Below are 5,892 nucleotides of genomic sequence, written 5' to 3'. Positions count from 1 at the left end.
AGTGTGAGGTCTGGGAATTCAGACAATTCTAGGTAATGACGCGCTCCTTACTCATACCCACCCCACTTGGACAGTCTTTTTTAGAACTCCTATAGGATTCAATGAAACCAAGAGCAGTTAACCTTAATGACTGTATGCTGATGGGACACTAGGTCTGCTAAGGAGGTTGGCTGGAATCGGGAAAAGCCACTTCCTCAAGCTTAGTAAAGAGAGCTGGGGTTTGGAGAATGGAAATTTACTAGTAGCAGGGCAAAGGAACCAGTTGTCGCTGGTGTGGCACATAAAAACTGTAGGGACTCACGCAGCCACAAAGGGCTGGAGGGAAGAGATCGGCCTGCTTTTGTAGCAGGTGGGGCTGGTTTAGCTGTGGGACCAGTTTAGCTGTGGACCAACCAAGGTCAGAGAAAGCAAGCTGAGGGGAAGAGTGGCTCCCTAGTTCTGAAGTCAAGCCACGAGCTGCAGCAGAAGATCCTGAACATCCCCAGAGGACCCAAATACTAGCCCAAAGAAGGCTCCAAAATGATGAGGAAATTGTGGCAGGGAAATGTGGGTAGGGTGTATTTTTTTAATAGATCTGTGCATTTCTCATGTGCTTACGTAAAGAGCAATGGTGGTTTAGAATGCTGTGCAAAGTGTTTTTATGTGTTACATCTGTCTCATGCTCCTGAAGGGTTAACTTGTAAACCCAGAATGCTCACCTGGCTGGCATTCTGAGAGAGGGTGTGTTCAAGCTATGGGAGAACTTGAAGGTTCAGCAACGATACCGGGAGGGTTGACCAGAAGCTCTCAAATCTCAGGAGGTACTAGACAAAAAGTGTTCCTTGGGGCCCCAAACCAGGGACAGTGCCTGGATTTGATTCCTACTCTGGAGGCTTAAAGTACAGAGGACCCACCTCAGTGGGTCCCCTCTCAATAGTTTCATGAGCAGCCAAGAGGGGACACTTGACTAGATCTGTGACAGTGAAGTATAGCTTAGGCCTTCTGTGCCTGTGAGTAGGCTGTGGCTCAACAGACATTTAATTATAGGTTCTCATATCCAGGGTTACACTTCCACCTACAGTAGCTGCTGTCTTCTTTCTAGATCGTATTTTCACTCTTCTTTCATAATACAGGCTTCCATCACTACAACATAAAAATGTTGCTTCTAATATTGTGATAGGTCCTGTATACATTTAAATTTGTATAGAGCCTCTCAACTGAAAATTATGTACATGTATATTGCTGGCTTAGTGCTTTGTTAATGAAAGCCATTATTGGCTTTTGTATGTTTCATTGATAACATTTTATGCAATTTTATTCTTTAATGTCGGGATCACCCTTCTTTCAGATTTAAGGTCACTTTAGAGCTCAATCCAATTTTAGAAACATTTGAAGATAGACTGTGGAATTTCAGCCCATATATTTGCAGATATTTTGTCCCTCAAAACACCTTGTCACTTAATTATTCCATGCAGGAACTTTCTCATAACTTATCTCCTCTTCTGACTTGTTCACACTTAAAGGTCACAATCTTGTGTCTCTGATATCGCAAACTTGCCGAAACTACAAACTACAGTATGAATTCTAAGAGGAGACAAAAGACTGTACGAGGGAGTCTCTTACAAGAGCATCTTTTTCAAAGAACATTTAACTAAAACTAGAGTCTGTGTGCGTAGCACAGAGCAGAGCATATGGAATTGCAGGGGGACAACAGAGAGGAGAAGAGCAGCTGTTTGGTAGCATCCCCCTGAGATCAGCTCTGTACAAACAGGAGAGCCAAGAGGTGGGGAAAATTGGGAAACAGGTGCTCTTTACTAGAGCTGGGTGGGAAATAGTTTTCCAGTCCTGCAAAAAAACTTGGGATTTTGAAAATTATTCTCATTCCACATAGTCACAAAACAGAGACGTTTAAAAGTTGGTCAGAAGCATATTCCAGATTAGCCACTAACCCACTGGTTAGGGCAATCTGCTGCAATATGGGAGTACCTAGTCCAAATCCCTGTTCTACCTGCTTCAGAGCAAAGACCTTCTCCCAGCTGTAAGGGGAGGGCTTTAACCACCAAACTAATGTTTACTCTGGAGTGAGCTTCTCTCATCAGAAGTTCCTTTGTGGGTCTGGAAGAACCTTCCCAACAAAAGCTTTTTTTGAAACAGACCCTTGCTCTGTGAATAGGATCAGTTCTGATGAATTGACATGTTCCAATGAAAAACATTTCATCAAAAAATTCCCACCCAGCTCTACTCTTGACTAATCTGATTATGATGCATGTTTCTAGGAGCCTGAAGCGAATGAAGCACCACTGACTCCCTTGCCTTGTTCGGTGACTTCATCACAAAGTGCATTTACATTGCAGGAGGAGCCACGGCAGCATGGACCACAGCCTGAAGTACTGCCCGGCATTGGGTGGCTACCAGGAAGCTGTGTGTATTGAAGGTAGGTGTTCCCTGGACTTGAGATCTACAAAGTCTCTGCTGTCTGTTCCCACAGCTCTCTGGCCAGTGTGCAGTTTGGAAGCCACATCACAAGGGTTGCTCTATCCATGGATTTTCAGGAGCAGTCAGGCCATGTTTTCCAAAGCCTCTTCAACTGGGCCTACAAAAATATATGCCCACAGACTCCATGTTTGCACAAAAAATGGATGTATTTGCTAAAAATAGCCCCCTTGGGTGCTAAATATTGTACTTGACATTGTAAGAGGCTAATGTACAAAAATGCTGAGTATTCGTATGAATTCTGTAATTGAATTTCTCTATTCAGCCACTCACTGTACCCGTCTGAATTCACTGGCTCCATGTGCTGGAGGAAAGTAGTTCTACAAAATGAATACACTCAGACTGGTTGACCCCTGGGCTCTCATCTAGCTCATCTTTCTATGGGCCTAATCCTACAATGAGGTCTGTCAAGCAAACTCCTGCTCTCATTGAGAGTCCACATGGATTCAATGACAGGATCAGGGCCTATGATTATGAGCATATCGCTAATCCAAATGTCCTGTCTAGTGAGGAGAACTTGTTTTGCCAAATATGGAACAAACTCAGATCACTGGCTGAGATTTAGACAGAAACCCCAATCACCTGAGGTTCAAGATCCATTGCAGTGTTGATAAAACATGAGGTCTAGGCTCCTATCTACTTTTATTGTTGTCAGTCCCCTAACAGTTCCAGGAGAAGGGTACAAATTGCTGTACACAGTTTACGCAGTACAGGTGTCCATTTGGTTGGAAATGTTATAGCTCATTGAGTTTCCCTTGAAAAAAGCAAAGGCTTAAGTGAAGGAACCCACAGTATTGTGGAACACGTGAAAGTAATAAAGGTGTTTTAGAGGCTTTGAGAAAACCCAAATCCCCATCAGGTTCTTGCAAACATAATCATATGCCAACTTGAAATATATAGAGAGGCAGACAGGTAGAAAATGATAGAGGGACTCAGAAAGAGATGGAAGGGCATTTAGAGATAAATAGGGATTTGTAAATATTAAATGCAAATCTTAATGGACTTGTGTTCTCTGCCAGTACATTTACAAGGGAGGATTAGCAAGCGTGCAGTTTGAAATCAACAAAGATCTCCAACTACAGAGCAGATGTTCTGCAATTAGGAGAACCTGTTCATAGAGGGAAACATGTAGTTGGCTAACCTGAAAACCATTTTTTGGAATCTACCTCACACATGCTGCCTTGCAAAATATTTACTTTGTTTCTTTCCAGGATGAGTTGATATACAGCTGCTCAGAACAGATTCTGCCTTTGTGTGACTGAGCTCTATTACTATAAAGGATTATGGCATGCTAGGTTTTACTATAACTGATTGCAAACAGTTTATAATTTTCTGTGTGTGTCTTAAGGCCAAATTCTGCTGTTACACCAGTGCAAATCAAGAGGAATTCCACTAGAGCAATGTATCTCTGCTTTTGGGATTGAAAGCATAAATGCACAACGAAGTTGAACTCACTTCAGGAAAATTACATCTGATTTACATTGGTATAAAAGAGCTAAATTTGCCCCATGGATTCTGAATATTCCTGTTGAAAAGCATTTGGTAAAGTCAGCATAGATTTCCAACACCTGAAATAATTTCGCAGCATCAAGACCGTGGAGTAACCATGTGTCAGGTTACTGTAGCAACATCATTAAACATCGTGGCTAAATCATGCTGATTAGGTCCCGAGACGGCAACCAACTCAGTCTGTACTCCCCAAGGCATTGGCATAACTGGCCTCCAGACAAATAATTATTTTTCAACATGAGTACAAGATAAGTCTGCCGACCATGAAACTCTCAAGGTTTAAATTCACCACTTCATCAAAAATCCTTGTAAATTAAGGAAAATCTGACAAACACTGAATTACATTTTGCCTTCCAGAACTGACTGTTTAATCAGCATTATAAAATCAAATATTTAACAGCTTTGTGCTAGAGTAAATACCTTGGGGTGAGATTTGCCTTTTTAGCAATTAACAGCTGATAGAACGGCTAGGGTTCTAGCTTGTTTACACTTATAGAAGGTTTAGTAGCCAGAGTGCACTGGGTCTCAGACTAGTAGCTGGCACATACGGCAATGAATTGAAAATAGCTTTATTGTTCAAACTTTTATTGAAGTGAAACCTGTACAAGAGACCACATTTATTAGACACCACCTGCTTTAAAAGACTACCTCAAATTATCCCCTAAATATACAAAGTACAGTTTTACTCCATCTCTGTTAAAGGACTGACTTTTTGGGGATGGGGGCCATCCTTTGAGTGGTTGCTTAAGACAGGTTAACTGTAGTTTGGGATATTTAACATGTAAATGGATGTAGTGCATCTTGCTGAGTTCCCAACTGGCCATTATGGAACACCAGGTATCTCTGATGTCTATTGGCAGAAGATGAAGTCACCAAATAAAAGTGTAGATTCTACTCATATTTTTTTTTAAAATAGGCACTTAACTTGTGTGTAAGAAATCCCGTTGTGCATATGCAAATAGGTAACTGAATGTGCATCAGATAGGTATTGTGCATGCAATGGGGTTTAGTGTGAGGGTGCTGGTAGTCAGACTAGATGATCTGGTGGTCCTTTCTGACGTTAGACTCTATGATTCAATGTGTACATAAGCAGCTGTTTGCTCATGTAAGTGCATATTTATTTTTGGACCTATTTATCCAGTTCATGTCCATTCACCTTTTGTAGTTAAAAATTTAGTGCCAAATCTTGCTAGATGGATGGTGGCAAATGTTGGATAAGTGGTTCTCAAACTCTGAAGACCTTGTGTGGCACATCTGAAACTTAGCGGCACTTCATCCACTATCGTCGTGATTATAATCAATGTAACTGCAATCATAGCTGTCTTACTATGGTGCCTGTGCGTCTGTCCGTTCTCCAGGATGGTGCTCATTTGGATTTAGCGCCAATTGTAAAGGCAATAGTCTGTGCTGGTTTCACATCTCATCTTCTGAGTGCTGCCCGATTTTCACAGGTTTGAGAGCTGTTGGGGTAAGTTACAGAACAGATTTTAAAGGTATATTTAAGACTTTGGCCCCAAACACACCAGCTAGCCTGGTTATGAATTGGTTTAGTGCACACTGGATTTAAACATCGTTCAGCAAAACATACCAGGACTTAAATAATTAGCAGCAGAATTAGAATTTCCTTCAAAGCCCTAACAAGAGGTGATCCCACCATAATGGGGGTTGGACTCTGGCAGTAAAACCATTGAAACTGTAGTTTTGAAAATTTGAAAGATTTCTCCCATTTGGGGGGCGCATGTGGAGACAGTTTGTTGACTTGCCCCATCCCCTTCCACCTTTCCTTAAGGGAACTAGCCCAGAGACCAATCTGTTCCACATCTTCAGATCAATTAAACGAGACAAGTCAGAAAAATATTTAAAGCCTGTGACTTTTAAAGTTCCAGAATAGCTCAGAGCTCCAATCTTGTG

The 5,892-nt window shown here is 41.7% G+C and overlaps 1 long non-coding RNA gene across 1 annotated transcript; it reads left to right on the top strand.

Annotated features, from left to right (window-relative positions):
- The first annotated feature begins 329 nt into the window (after positions 1–329).
- LOC122464782 lies at positions 330–5,356 on the top strand. The gene is made up of 3 exons (XR_006289142.1): positions 330–546; positions 2,256–2,413; positions 3,821–5,356. It is a non-coding gene; the product is annotated as an uncharacterized LOC122464782 (long non-coding RNA).
- The last annotated feature ends 536 nt before the right edge of the window (positions 5,357–5,892 follow it).

Source organism: Chelonia mydas, chromosome 2 (assembly GCF_015237465.2).
Source record: "Chelonia mydas isolate rCheMyd1 chromosome 2, rCheMyd1.pri.v2, whole genome shotgun sequence".
Lineage (NCBI taxonomy): Eukaryota > Metazoa > Chordata > Testudines > Cheloniidae > Chelonia > Chelonia mydas.
The sequence above is the reverse complement of the archived record's forward strand: the minus strand, read 5'-3'. Positions and strand labels throughout refer to the sequence as shown.